Here is a 15,701-nt window from a genome sequence, read left to right on the forward strand (position 1 = left end):
CATAAGTATACTTACGTGCAGTATATATATATATATATATATATATATATATATATATATGAAAATATTTTTGAGATTTGCAACAATTTGAAAAAACTCCCAGATGAACCACAACATAGCCTAACAATTTTGAATGTTAACATTTGCAATGCTATATTATGACTATGACCATAATACTGTATGCCATAAAAATTTTATAATGATTCATTCATTAGCATATAGACTAGGCTACCATGAAGCAATCATATCCATTACACTAGGCTACCATAAAGCAATCACATTGCTGCTTTTTGTTATCAATGCGTGAATCATTATAATAAAAATGGATTTCTTTTTCACATTATCTTTTTTTTTTTTTGATGTCTAGCGTTAGTAACACATATTCTACTCTAAGAGTTCAGTCACAAGTACATATTATACTTGATATACCTATATTCTTGTTGTGGGTCGTCCAAAACAAAACTTCCTTGGTCTGTCTGAAGGATCCCTGGAAGGATTTGCCTATGAGCTCATTGGCAAAGCCTGGTGTATATTATTCATTATCTTCCCAATTCTCTTTTATCTTTCAACCATTTACCCCATATATATTTTATGTGTCATTTTTAGTCTCCCAAACATTTTGTAATCTGTTGCTTTTCTATGCTGTCTGTATTTTTATTGCCTTTTTGGTAGCTCTGAGATTTTTGTCTCTGTTTAAATCCAGGAAAAGACTATCTGGAACTCTTATTAAATATTATACTAAACATACCTGAGAGTTCATCAAGCATTAAGTGATGGTGTTACCTGTGCTGTTGAGAAGGTTAAAGGGTAGGCTTGAATTATGGGAGGCAGAAAAGACATCTGGTTGAACCAGCCAACAACCAATAAATTCCTAAGGCTATTCATAAATAATGTTCTATAATTTGGACACAGAAAGTAGAGATGTTTATGTGTTGAAATTAATCAATAATATATTTCAAAACCAGAATAGGAATAAAAATTTATTTTATTTTGTGATACCATGGAAATCCACACTTCTATCGTGTCCACAATTGCCTCTCCAATTGTTAAAACTTCTATAAAGTTTCTGGAGGAGAGAGAAATAAACAGTAATATGAAGACAGTAAATTAAACAGTACAGTACCAGAAGTGTTTGTTTTTTTCTCATTAAATAGGATTATTATAAGTCTATATTTATCTTCTAATAGCTGCTATGTGACAATACTCTAAATTAAGTAAAAACATGTTGTGAAAATGAAAGAAAACTACAATTTTTTGTGTATACATAGCTAAAAAGCAGGTTTCAAAAGTCAGACTTCAAAATAGGATTAAAAAGAAAGAGAACTGTTTAAAGAATTAAAACAGTGCAATGCACAAGGAAGAGTATCACTCATAGGTTGGAATAATAAGAAAGATGGACAAATTATGCAGAATGAAACAACGAAAGAAAAGTGGTTTCCTAAATGTATCAGCATTAGAATATTGGCTTTTCTAAACTGACATGGTGCGAGCTTTTGTGCCAGTAAACTCATGTGAAGAAAAATCAACGTGTTTTTTCTTGCATGTAGTAGATGCTTTGTAGTATATTGATTGTCAATTATTCATGAAGAATTCCCACTAAGTCAAACAGTTCCACCAATGAGTCCTTTATCAGAACAACACTTTTGCTGATCAGATGCTCTCTATGGAATGCCCTTTCATCAAAACTGCTGTTCTCAAAGTTCTCTTCTTGCAGAAACTTTAAACTAGACTAGGTGACCCAATATATGAAACATTTGTGTTTAGACATTGGGCAACATGATACATAAGACTGTGACCACTGAGAGAAAGGACATAAACAAGGTGCGTCTTATGATGGTCCCAACTTACGACATGAAATTAGTTTCCAGACTGTAGCACAGGAAGGGGAAAATACAAAAAGAGCCCCACAATCTCCCTGAATTGACAAGATGGAAACTGGAGTTTGAGAGGCAGAAACAGCTAGAATTTGTAGGACAGAGTACCATAGAGAAGAAACCTATACAGAGATCTGCAGAGGAGTGCCTTCAAGTTTTTGGTGGATACTGACATGTGGTGGTGTGAGAACCAAAATACCTAAGGCCAGGGAAAGAACTAATGGAAAACTGTAGGTCACAAAATCCCTAGACTTCACATGAGTTAGAAATAATTTGTGTTTCCCCCAACCAAATTGAAAAATTTCATCACACATGAGATATTGGAGAATCCTTCGAAGGGTGTTGTCTTGTAATGGTGCTATATTAGTTTTAGATTAAAGTTGCTTTGGATTTACACTGACAAAGCTTAAAAGCAGACTTAAAAGGACCCAACTGATCTCAACTTGCTTAAATTCTAGCCAGAATAAAGTCCAATACTTTCTAAAGGACTTAATGACGTAAAATTAACACTGACTAGCATCAGACTTAAAAACTTACCAGGAATGTAAAGAAGGAAAATATGAGCCATAGTCAACAGAAAAGTTAATCAACAGGAACAGATCTAGAAACGGCAAAGACAATAGAATTAACAGTTGAGGACGGTTGGTTCGATGTTATAAGTGTCCTCTGTATGCTCAAGACCATAGACAAAAGTCTGGGGTGCCTGGGTGCCTCAGTCATGAAGTGTCTGCCTTAGGCTCAGGTCGTGATCCTAGGGTCCTGGGATCGAGCCCCGCGTCTGGCTCCCCGCTCAGTGGGAAACCTGCTTCTCCCTCTCCCACTCCCCCTGCTTGTGTTCCCTCTCTCGCTGTGTCTCTCTCTGTCAAATAAATAAAATCTTAAAAAAAAAAAAAGACCATAGAGAAAAATCTGAACATTATGAGGAGAGAAATAGAAGATATAAAAATAAATTGGAACCTCTACATATGAAAAATACGGTATCAGAAATGAAAATTCACTGTATATAAATGCAATTCTCAGAAGAACAAAGAATATATGTGTATATGCAAAATAGAAAATTCATGATCTCTGTAATCTCAGACTTCATGTGCAACCTTTTTTAACAGGTTGACTACTCTCATTCCAGACTTTAATTTGCCTATATAAATAAATATGTCATTATTATTTGAAACAGTATAATATTAATGCAATAATTGCTTTACAGTTAGAGAAATTTGTAGGGAGCTGTGGTCTTCTTTAGCTTTGGATAAGCATTTTAATATATTTATCCAACATATTACATTTATTAAGTTCACCTTCAAGGAGCAGAAATTTTCTTCCATTAAAGATATATGAAACAGATCCTGAAGATAGTTCCAAAAGAGAAATTTAAAAATATTTCAGCAATAGTGCTAGTGAAATCAAGATGAAACTTCACAAGCTGCTACTTTAAGTGGGATAACAGCTATTTAAATGTATTAATTTCAGCACATTTACTGAAGTGAAACTTCCATTATGTGACATGAAATGTGGTTTGGAAATATAGGCATCCTTTTTGTTGCTATTTTGATTGTTGTCAGAAGTAGAGTGTTGACTAATTTGACTGTATAGTCTAGGTTGTGGTAATAACTGAGTTTTGTCAGAGTAGTAGATGTTAAAGCAAAGATGGGGATGGAACATTTGAGAAAGAAGAAGCTGTTAAAAAAAAAAAAGGAAAAATCAACAGATCTAAAATGGGAGTCACCTGTGTAAGTCCCAGGTCAACAAACCAAGACTTAAAATCTAATGTAATTGGAGTTTCAACCTTTCCCAGAAATATAATCTTAAACTAGTCAATCTGGAATATCCTGGTCTGCACTAGTGAGATAATCCATCTGATAGATCCAAAGAAGGACAAAATAACCATCTCTTTCCTTGTCCTGCCCTCTTCTGCCTATCTCCCATTTTGTTTAGCTCCTTTCTGTTTGCTAGATGGGATGCTGTCCGATTCATGAATTGTTGAATAAGGCCAATTTGATCTTTAAATGTACTCAGTTGAATTTTGTTTCATTTTAACAAAACAATGGAATAAATATTCTCAGTCTGTGGATCAAAAGTTTAGAGAACTGAGAGTGGTCAGGCTTGGGGAGGTCTGCAAGGTTTCATTGTTCAAAGGGTCTTGCCTGTACTTGTAAGACCTTATTTGCTCTTTATAGCTCTCCACATTCTAAGTACTAAATTTGTTTTTTAAAAAGATCCCCAAACTGAAACATTTTATCATGTAAATAATAATCGGTTAATGTTTATCGTTGAAATCCGAGATTTTCAAATAATCTGATTACCACTATTGTGTGGTTTTTTTCACATTTAATTTTTTTTAACTTCGTGTTTTATTTTTTTTTGTTTTATTTTTTTTTTATTTATTTATTTTTAGAGGTTAAAAATATTTGATGTTCTTTTTTTTATAATAATATTTTTTTATTATATTATGTTAGTCACCATACAGTACATCCCTGGTTTTTGATGTAAAGTTCCATGATTCATTAGTTGCGTATAACACCCAGTGCTCCATGCAATACGTGCCCTCCTTACTACCCATCACCAGCCTATCCCATTCCCCCACCCCTCTCCCCTCTGAAGCCCTCAGTTTGTAACCTCGTGTTTTAAGCAATTCAATAAACAGATTCTGAGGAAAGACACCTCACACACCAAAAATTAAAAAGAAAAAGGAAAAAAAAAAGAAATCACGTTTCTTAAAACAGAATATATTTTAGAGTGATGAATAAGATGTGATAAATTATAATTTTGAGGTCTTTTGTAGTAATGCCTAAATTTGTTAACTATTCAAAAATATATTGATATTCTTAGAATGCATTATTATATGAACTATAGTAAAGACAGGTTGAGTGGTAAATAAGACTTTTTTTTAAATGGTGAGAGTATTTTTATAAAAATTTCAGAAAAGTAATTAGTTTTAACTCTTGAACTTATTTTGGTCAATGCTGGTAAGATTATGTACCAGACATTATTTGTAAAACTTTATTTGTCTAACCCAATTAATCCATACAACGATGCTTTGAGGTAGGTATTATTACTATCCCCTTTTTTTGCAGGTGAAAAAACTAACATGTGAGAGTTTAAACAACTTGCCCAAGGCCACAGAGCTCATACGTGGCAGAGCCAAGGTTGTCAGCCTAAGCAGTCAGGCTCTGGAGCCCATGTGCTTAAGCAACAAGCTATATCTCACGATTTATGCTCAGAAAATACTGGCCAGGCTACATTACAATTATGCATTAAAATTAAATTTGGTAAATGTAGATGAATAATATAAACATAAGGTTAGTAAAGCTCTCAGTAGTTCATTTATTCACAATTAAACCTGTTGACTGAAATCAAGCATGCAGAGGAGTTAAACCACTTCATAGTATAGTAGAAAGAGGACAGAAGCCATTTCCTAATTTACCAATTACTACTGTGTCTTTCCCTGGTCATGTCTCCTAACCTCTGTGTGTTTTAGTTTTCTCCTCCATAAATGGGAAGGTTTGTACTAAATTACTTCTAATGTCCTTTCTTTTCTAAGCTTTTAGATTTCTTTTATATGAGTATGTGCAATTTTCTAAGTCAGATTTAAATTGAACTTTTATTGAATCATAAAACCTCCAGAAAAATTGTTATTTGTGAGCAACATGTATTCATATTTTTTTCTATGACTCCCACTTCTGGAAGGTGTCGCCAAATAGCTAATTTATGTATTTTGATACAAATGAAGAGAAGTAATCAAATGAGATTTAATTGAATAGAAGCCATAGGCTCAAATATGAAGTTATCTTCATAACTTTCCTTCAGAGGTACCCCAATACAAATTCTAGCACACTGCATCATACAGTGAATACTCTGTATATACTATTAATTTGTATACATAAAGTTCAAAATCGTTTTCTTGCTCCCTCATTCATTTTTAATAAATGCTACATCTACTGCCACCTGGTGTTCATAATGTCAAATAGTCTAGAAAGTCATCTGAAAACCTTTTACATTATTCTTTCTTTCTTTCTTTCTTTCTTTCTTTCTTTCTTTCTTTCTTTCTTTCTTTCTTTCTTATTTCTTTCTTTCTTTCTGTTTTACATTTACAACAAAATGGAGAGAGAAGAATAGAGATTTCTCATATACCCCCAGCCCACACCCATGTATAGCCTCCCCCATTATCAGCATCACTCACCAGAATGGTACATTTTTTTTTTACCCAGGAGTGAACCTACATTGTCACATTACAATCACAAGAAATCCGTAGTTTACCTTAGAGTTCGCTCCTGGTGTTGTACATTCTATGAGTTTGGACAAATGTATACTGACATTTATCCACAATTACAATATTAGCTTCACTGACCACACTATCTTGATTACTATAGCTTTATAGTAAATTTTGAAGTCAGGTAATGTCAGTCCTCCAACTTTGTTCTCCTTCAATAACCCGGGCCTTTTGCCTTTCCACATAAACTTTAGAATCAGTTTGTTAATATCCATAGAATAACTAGATACGATTTTGATGGGATTGCAATGAATCTATGGAACAAGTTAAGAAGAACTGAGATTTTGACAATATCGACTCTTGCTATTTATGAACAGAGAATATCTCTCCATTGATTTAGTTCTTTGATTTTATTCATCTGTTTTGTAATTTTCCTCATATAGATTTTGTTATAATTTTCTTTACGTGAAAAACAAAGGGAAAAGTATGTTTTGTTGGTGTTCAGATTTAAAAGCCATCTCTAGATGAGCAGAAGGGAACCACTTATGAGTATTTGTAAAAGTGATATGCAAAGAAGTTATTTCAGCTAATAAATATGACAGGTTTAATTCAGATTTATTTTCTTTTTCTGAGATATGTATTTTTTTAATGTTGACATATATTTTTAACAGTTTGTAATTGTTTTGTGCAAACTTCTCTTTCACTACTTATGATTTTGTCACAAATATTCATTTAACTTATTTTTTATTTTTTTACTTTGTTAAGATTTTATCTATATATTTGACACAGAGAAAGAGAGAGCACAAGCGGGGGGGAGGGGCAGAGAGAGAGGGAGAAGCAGGCTCCCAAGTGAGCAGGGAACCTGACATGGGGCTCCATCCCAGGACCCTGGGATCTTGACCGGAGCCGAAGGCAGACACTTAACCGACTGAGTCACCCATGTGCCCCTCATTTTAAGGGGACTACACGTGATACAGAAAAGCCTTCCTCAAGTCATATAACTTTGTGTTACAGTCTCTTGATTTACAACAAAGCAAAACAAAACTCTCTCAGAAATATATATAAATTTGAAACAAAAGAGGGACAGTATAAATAGGCATAGAAGTTAGGATATTTAAATTTTTTGAAAATTTAAATGTAATTAACATTTTATAAAGCATAATTTATTTTTAAAGTGTATCTCAAATAAAATTGTTTATATTATGAACAAGATATTTTTACTTCTTCCATTACAATAAAATAGGTTGGAGGAAATTTAAGATATGGTGGTTAGAGGTACCAGGTAGAACCACTGGCTAGACAGGAAACCAAGGGGAGAAACAGGGAAATGCCTGTAAAATAAAAGCACTGTTGAAATGGCATGGAGTGAAGAAGGTAAGTGATAGTATCCATGGGGTACCACGCTCTTCAGAAGAGATGTACATATAGCTCTCCAGGAAGGTCTGTTTAATTCCAGGGCCTTGGTTGTCTTCTAAGGCCTGAACGCATCTTAAAAGTAGATTACTCCTGAGTGTGGCAAGGCTTTGAATAATCCCTAATAGAGTTCTAAACAGATATCACACTTAAACATTGCCCCTAATTTCTCCTCTCAATTTTCCTACTTTTGCTGGTCTATACTCTTTGAAGGAGAGGAGAAAAGAAAAAGTCATGGCAAGTAAAGGCAGATGTGGGGAGGCATCTAATGATGATCTTTGTCCTTTGTGATGAAATGCAAAAACATTACTAACATTGCTAACCAGGGCGCCTGGGTGGCTCAGTCGGTTAAGCATCAGACTCTGGCTCAGGGCATGATCTCAGGTCCTGGGATCGAGCCATGAGTCGAGCCCCACATCAAGTCCTACATTGTGCCTTGCTCAGTGGGAAGTCTGCTTCTCCTTCTCCCTCTGTCCCTGCCCCTGTTTGTGCTCTCTCTCTCTCTCTGTCTCACTCTCTCAAATAAATAAATAAAATATTAAAACAAAAACCATTAATCACCAAAGTACTATTTCATAACTTTGTGTCTTTGCTTCGGGGTTGGTTCTGAATGGCTTTTGTCCACAAATGATCAAAGAAACCCTAGTACAAAGGAAAAGGTCAGTGGCAAATGTTACAGATTTGGTGGTCTCTAGAAAAGTAGACACTTTTTATTTTATCTCAGCAAAGGAGAAAGGAAAGAAAAATAGAGCAAATGTTTTCCTTTTTTCCTTAGATTTCCTTCCTCCTTTTTTCTTTCTTTTTTCTTTCCTTCCTTCTTTTTTTCTTCCTTCCCTCTTTCTTTTTTCTTCCTTACTTTATTTCTTTTTTTGGGGGGGTGGAATTTACATCAAAGTTTCTCAAAGTTATTAATTTGCATCACTATTCCCACTATCCTAGCTTGAGTCACATGAAATTTTATCTGAGTTATAGAAACAGTCTGCATACCTTCTCTGACACCCATCGGCATTATCAACTCTAATCAGTTCTTCATGCTCCCTTCTTAATGGGTGACCTTCGGGATGACGGTCAAACGCTCAAACGTCTGCATTGTTACCTGTAGCAGCAAAGCTCTGTTCTTGTGCCTTCCTGTGGTGGAACATTCTGCCCCAACACCTGTGCTTACCCCACGTCTATCATCCTGCAGATCTTAGATATCACATTCACTAAACCCTGACTGATGAACTAAGTAGGGGTTGAATTCTACTTCTCCATGCTTCCATTATCTCCTGAACTTCCCCTTATCAAACATTTACCACATTTTATGGTAATTTTTTGTGCAGGTGCCAGCAAAAGTATCCCCCCAAAAAGTAATGCTTGAGCTGGACCTAGGAGGTTGTCCACAACTTAAGTCAGATGGGTGAGGCTGGTTGGAGGAAGAAGACATTCCAGGCAGAGAGAATATCGCGTACAAAGATAGAAGCCTTTGCACACTGCAGGTAACTTCAGTTTCTGTATAGATGAAGTTCATGTCTTGAATACGCCCTGCTACATTGTCTGGCATTAATCTGGAAGGGAGACTTTCTAAATGTTTTGAATATATGAATTATCACCATTGTATTTGATTTTTAGAAGCATGATTCTTCTCTAAAAATATGAATTTCTTCGACAACACTGGGAAAGATGATTTGAAAAATAATATAGGGTAGAAAAAATAAACACCCAAAGAAACTAATGAAGTAAAAATGGAACAGTATGGTCAGAACTGAGAGTTTTGTTTAGTTTTAAGTAGAATTGGGAGGAAGTAAATATTTATTGGATTCAGGTAGGAGAGTAGATAGAAATATTTAGGATAAATCAAATGTTTTGACATGGATGACAATGATGATCTTATTAACAGTCCTACCCCTCAAAAATAGTAATGTAAGAAAAATAGATTTAATGATGGACGATGAGTAAAGTTGTATGCATAATGAGTTTGAGATGCTGTGACACATCCAAGTGGAAGTGGTTAGTAAAGTCTGATGTGTGGACATCAACATAGTGTTGTCATTAAAAAATTCCAAATATAATATTTAAAACCCATATTATATATTCTTTAAATTACATTTTAACACTGAAGGAGTATACACAGCATAATCTAAGAACAACATAGTATCTTTAACAGGAAAAAAAAAAACCCATGTCAAGCTTTACACATACATATACAGCTAATTTTATATATATTGCTAATTTTCTAAATTAGAAAGTTACAACTTAATATTACTTGCCAATCACATTGCATGTAATTATTTTCTTGACTTACACTTGTCATTTTAGGGATCCATATTTGGTAGCAAAACAGAGAAGAGAAAAAAGATTTTGGTGTATCACAGTTAGTAACTTGTAGTGGACGGTGTGTGTTACCCATCCCCCTCCAGGAACAATGGATTCATTGCTTAAGTTAGAGGGAGTTTTCTCTGATTCCTCTGTCTCAGAAGAAAGTCTGTATTGCATAAGAATATTGAGAAAAGTGGAGTCAATTGCTGTATGTTATATTATTCTGGGGAAACCGTGGAAATCTGAAGCAGTATTTCTGACTTGGCCTTGAAAGTTGGAGAATAAAAGGGTTAGAGGCCAGGGGATGAAGGGCTAATTGTTAGAGCTGTGAGGGCTGTGGAGACTGCACAGCCCTCCGAGCCACCTAGATGGCTGCTTGCAGTGAGGCTGTCAGCTGGGCGCACTGAGCCCTGACATGGAGAAGTCTGAAGTTGAGAACAGGTGAAAACTCTTCATGGACTTGTACCAACCATGGCAGCATTGACAGCCTCTTGTCTGGAGATAGACTGTGTAGTATGATAAAAACACAGAGTGCACCCCAAATCAAATAATACACAAAAGATCTGGACTTAATAAGTACAAATAGCTTGAACTCCAGATGCTTGTCAGAGAATTTATTACATTCTTTGCTTCAATACCGCTGTTGAAAGAAAGCAGATATTATTGAAGATTCAACCATGTGTATGTACTTCTGATTTATGGACACTCCCGAAAAAAAATATATATATATTTATATATTTATATATATAAGCCAGGCCATCAGTGAACTGTAAACTGTCCCGGTTGATGCAAATTGTTTTCCTGACCTCTTAGGCCATTAACCCACATTAAGGGATATCATCATAAGCATCAGCCTCATGGGACCTGAAGAAGGAAGAGGATGGCGACAGAAGGCTGAAATGATGGCCACTGGCTAATTGTAGCTTTTAATGATCTACCCTACAGGTTTTTGGAAGTCTTCCGTAGTATACATATTTGGAAAATGATCTGTATCTCCAAGCTGGGTTGGCAAGGACATTGTAGTTCTCAGGAATTAAAAACACAATGACTGCATTTTGACTGATTTATTTATTTCCTTTAACATTCTTCTATCAATCAGTTTGCTTTCTATCATTTTCCTTAGTGATTTAACTTTGTGGTATCACTAGTAATGAGCTGTAGGATGATGCAATCTTGTTTCTTTCCTACGCTTAATTTCAAAATTCCTCTATATAAACAAAGCTAAATACGTTTGTGTCAGTGTTAAAGAACATCTTTCCCTTTTTAAAAAGAAGATGCAACAACCCTATGAAAGGATGAAGCTTAGTGGTGTCTAAAAGCCTGGGCTCTTGAGCAGGTGAAGCTTGTTAATGTGTTGAACGTTCTAGGTTCTAGTTCTCTCAGCTTGAGAACAGTCACACATGCCTTGTCTGAGTCTGTGAGAATATGTAAGACCATATCTGTAAAAATACCTTTAAACACTGGGTTTGATCCACAAAACACACGGTTAAGGCTCAATGATAAACACACAAATAGAGTGATAGGTAACTGAGTTTTTTGAGTGTTCATGACATCCCAGGCATTGGCACAGAATCACATTAAATTCTCATTACGAACCAGGGGTTAGACATATTTACTACTCCCATTGAATGGATAAGGATACTGGAGCTTATCTTAATAAATAACTTCATACACAAATAATAAATGATGCTATACCACCTCTTCTGAGTGGAAAATCAACAACTGAAGAAGAGGGGAAGAGAACAAGAGAAGGGGAAGACAGAGAGACAGACAGACAGAAAAGAGTAGTTTCCTTTAGATTGTTGGAACAAGAAGTACTCTTTTTCATTTCAGGGGTCTTTGACCATGCAGTGTCCTCTGATTATAAGGCCATCCCCATTCTCTTTCAAACTCTTTTCATCAGTTATATCTCAGTCTGAAGCCAATCTTCAACTCCCAAGACTGGGGGTCACATTCTCCCCACCTAATGCTTTGAACTTTTCTTTCTTCATGCTTGACACAATTGAAATTGTCTCATTATTTTTCAGCCTACACTGCTAAATCAGAGTTCTATGTAAAGGGGACTATATCTGCTTTGTTTATTACTATATCTTCATGCTAAAGGATGCCTGATAAAGTGAAAAGGCTCAATTATTAAATGAATGAATGAAATAATGAAGAAGAAGACAAGTGAATGTGGGGCAGAGGGTGGTGATATAGTCCATCAAACAGCATGTGCAGATATGGAAGTGAGAAATACAATAAAGCGTTAAGAAGTAAAATAAACAAAAATAAGTCATGGAGGGACCTGTATGACATGCAAAGGAGCTTAGACTTGATCTTGTCAGTGACTGTGATTCATGAGCTTCTCTCTGCACAGGGTGATAAAGAATTCATAGACTAGGGGCGCCTGGGTGGCTCAGTCTGTTAAGCATCTGACTCTTTGATTTCAGCTCAGGATGTGATCTTGGGGTCCTGAGATTAAGCCCCGAGTCAGGCTCCATGTTCAGCATGGGTCTGCTTGAGATTCTCTCTCCCTCTCTCTCTGCCTCTCCCCCCACTCACTTGTTCTCTCTCTCTTTCAAATACATACATACACACATACATAAAATCTTAATAAAAAAAGAATTCATAGGCTAATTTTAACAAGCACAGGGGAACCCATGACATGGATACTTGCTTACTTAAATTTATTCCTGATTTCTTTATATCTTTCCTTCCCTTATTTTCTTTTAGCTTCATTTCCTTCTTTTCTAATTTTTAAAACCAAACCATAGCTTATTCCCCTAAATAATGTGGCCCCTGCCTGTCTCCTCCCCTTCACCTCGTGCACTCTCCCATTCACTCACCATATTCAAGCTCATGAGTCTTCTTTCAGATCTTAGAAGCCACTAAGTCAGTTCTGAGCTACACTCTTTTCCTAGGGCCGCCATCACAAAGTACCGCAAACTGGTCACCTTAAAACAATGGGAATTTATTCTGACAGTTCTGGAGGTCAGAAGCCTATAATCAAGGAATTGAGCAGGGTCGATTCCTCAGGAGGCTCTTGAGAGAGGTGTTGGTGCACGTCTTTCTCTTGGCTTCTGGTGGTTGCTGACAACCGCTGGTGTTCCTTGGCCTGTAAATTGCCACAGTAGGAGATTACTGGGAGTTGGATAGGTGGCTTTGCTTTCTGAGTTGGGCTTACTCACATGTTTGGAGGTTGGCTGAATGTTACTCATCTAGACTGATCTGGACTGGCCTCAGCTGGTGCACTTGGAACAGCTCAGTTCTACTGGACAGATCTGTCATCATCGAGCACCTAACTATCTAGACATATTTGCACAAAGAAGACAGCAAGTAGAAACATGCAAGATCTCTTGCAGCTTAGGCTCAGATCTTGTATGGAGAACATTTGCCACATTCTAATGGGCAAAGCAAGTCACATGGCCAAGCTCAGATTCAAAGGGTGAAGAAATGAACATATCTCACTCTATAGTGAGATAAACTATAATATCACAAAGCAAAGGGCATGGATGGAGGAAAGAGCAAAGAATTGGGACCATAAATACAATCTACCACAAGAGTACTTTTGAATGTTACCTTCATTCCATTCTAGAAAAGAATGGGGTACAAATAAGTATCTATACAAATAATTTTTTTCTTTTTAAGACACAAAATAGATGGACAATTCCCATGTTTTTACTCAGAAGTACTAAAGTGTAATAGACTCTGATTACATAGACTTGATTCTTATCTTTACCATATACTACCCTAAGTCATCTATAAAATGGGGACAGTAACAATATCCATTCAATGGATTTTTTTGTAAGGAGGTAATACAAATAAAATGCTAAACATAGTGCTTGGCTTATAGTAAGCATTCAATAAACAATAACCACTATTATTAGCTATTCATTACCATTGAGGGCAGGAGGAGAATATACAAAATGACTTTCACAAAGACTTCATTACTTTTAGGACTAAAGTATGGATTTATTTAAAAGACTTTTTTTCTTAAGACCTTCATGTAACTAATTTGGTTTATAAATGTTTTCCCAAGAATCAGTTGCCCCTAGCATATCTATCATTCATATTGTAGACTAAATAAAAGAAAACCATAATCAGAATTAAGAGTAAGACTAGTGGGGCACCTCGCTGGCCCAGTCAGTTAAGCTGCTGACTCTTGGTTTCAGCTCAGGTTGTGATCTCAGGGTTGTGAGATAGAGCCCTGAGTAGGGCTGCACACTCAGCACAGTGTCTGCTTGAGATTCTCTCCCCTTCTCCCTGCCCCTCCTGCCTGTGGTCTCTTTCTCTCTGAAATAGATCAATAAATCTTTAAAAAAATAGTAAGACTAGTATGTGCTCTAATATAGTGAGATATCCTATGATTTATTAAGATTATAAATTAATTAATCTATAATATCCTCTGATTTGTACTATTTCATGAAATAATTAATTCTACTAGAGTCCAACTTGGGACCCATCTTGTGATTCAAAAAGCATTAGTTCAAAGGCGCTCCTTCATTTGGATATATTTGACGGCTCAGCCAAAGAATATTGACTACTTCTGAAGAGAAAGTGTTCCTGAAATTATAATGTAAGTCTGTGGGAATGTGTGAGAAGTCACTAGTCAGAACATTGTATTCCAATACCTTGGCTGAAGTTGCTCTTTTCCATTATGGGATTACGTTACATAAATAAGTAGAAAGGGCAGAAAGGAAGGAGGGAGGGAGGAAGAAACAGGGAGAGCAGAAGGAACTGAGGGAAGCTAAAAGGAAAGAAGGCAGTAGGGAAGGAAGGCGGGAAGGAAGGAAGGAAGGAAGGAAGGAAGGAAGGAAGGAAGGAAGGAAGGAAGGAAGGAAGGAAGAAAATTGTGCTATTTTTTATATCTGGAAATGTAATTGTCCCTTTTATTTATTTATTTATTTGTTTGTTTATTATTCATAATTGTCTTTGCTATGTTTGGACAATTCCTCTTCCATGTGAATTTTAGGTTCATCAGCTTGCCTGTTCCAACAATAGCAACAATATTAAAAAGAACACTATTTGGAATTAATTTCAGGAGAATTTGTATCTTTTTGATTTTGAGGCTTTTCATCAGCACACCTACCCATTTATTACTTTTTTAAAAAAACAACATAATAACTCTTAGAAATTTTTCCAAAATGACCTTGTTCATTTTTAAAATTGACTATTTTAATTTTGTAAAGTTTCCTATGCTCCTGGAAAAATTGTGTATTCTTTATTTGCAGTGTGCAGGTTAAACCAAACTCAGTAGTGTTCTTCATGTATTCTAAATCTTACTAACATTTCTTTAGGGCATAATGTTTCTCAAAGAACTATATGAAAGTATTTCTTTCTATGAATATATAATTTATTACAATTCTGTTGCTTTTTGCACCACTTATTTTGATGCCACCGTATTAGGTTATGTTTTTCCATTTAATCATTAGGTAGTGTCCTTCTTTACCTTTTTTTTTAAATTTTATTTATTTATTTGAGAGAGAGAGAGAGAGTATGTGGGGGTAGGCAGAGGGGCAGAGAGGCAGAAGGAGAGGGAGAGAATCTCAAGCAGATTTCCTGCTGAATGTGGAGCCGAACACAGTCTCACGACCCTGAGTTCACCACCTGAGCTGAGACCAAGTGTGGACGCCTAACCGACTGAGCCACCCAGTCGCCCCTCTTCTTCACCTCTTTTAGTACTTTTTATTATATATTTTATAGTGTGTGATGTTAATATTGCTTCACCCCATTCTTTAATTACATTTATGTTTCTTTTTCTCTTCTTTCAATCTTACCCTATGATTTCCTTTTATGTGTATATCTCTTGAGGACTACATATCCAGTACTTGTTTCTTTTATTTATGGTCTTAATACTACATTTTTTAAGAACAAATTTTATGGAGTTATTTTTGTTTTTGTGTGTAATTTGTCACATATACATATAT

The sequence above is a fragment of the Ursus americanus genome, chromosome 1 (assembly GCF_024610735.1).
Source record: "Ursus americanus isolate L20-20 chromosome 1, mUrsAme1.1.p, whole genome shotgun sequence".
NCBI classification, from domain to species: domain Eukaryota; kingdom Metazoa; phylum Chordata; class Mammalia; order Carnivora; family Ursidae; genus Ursus; species Ursus americanus.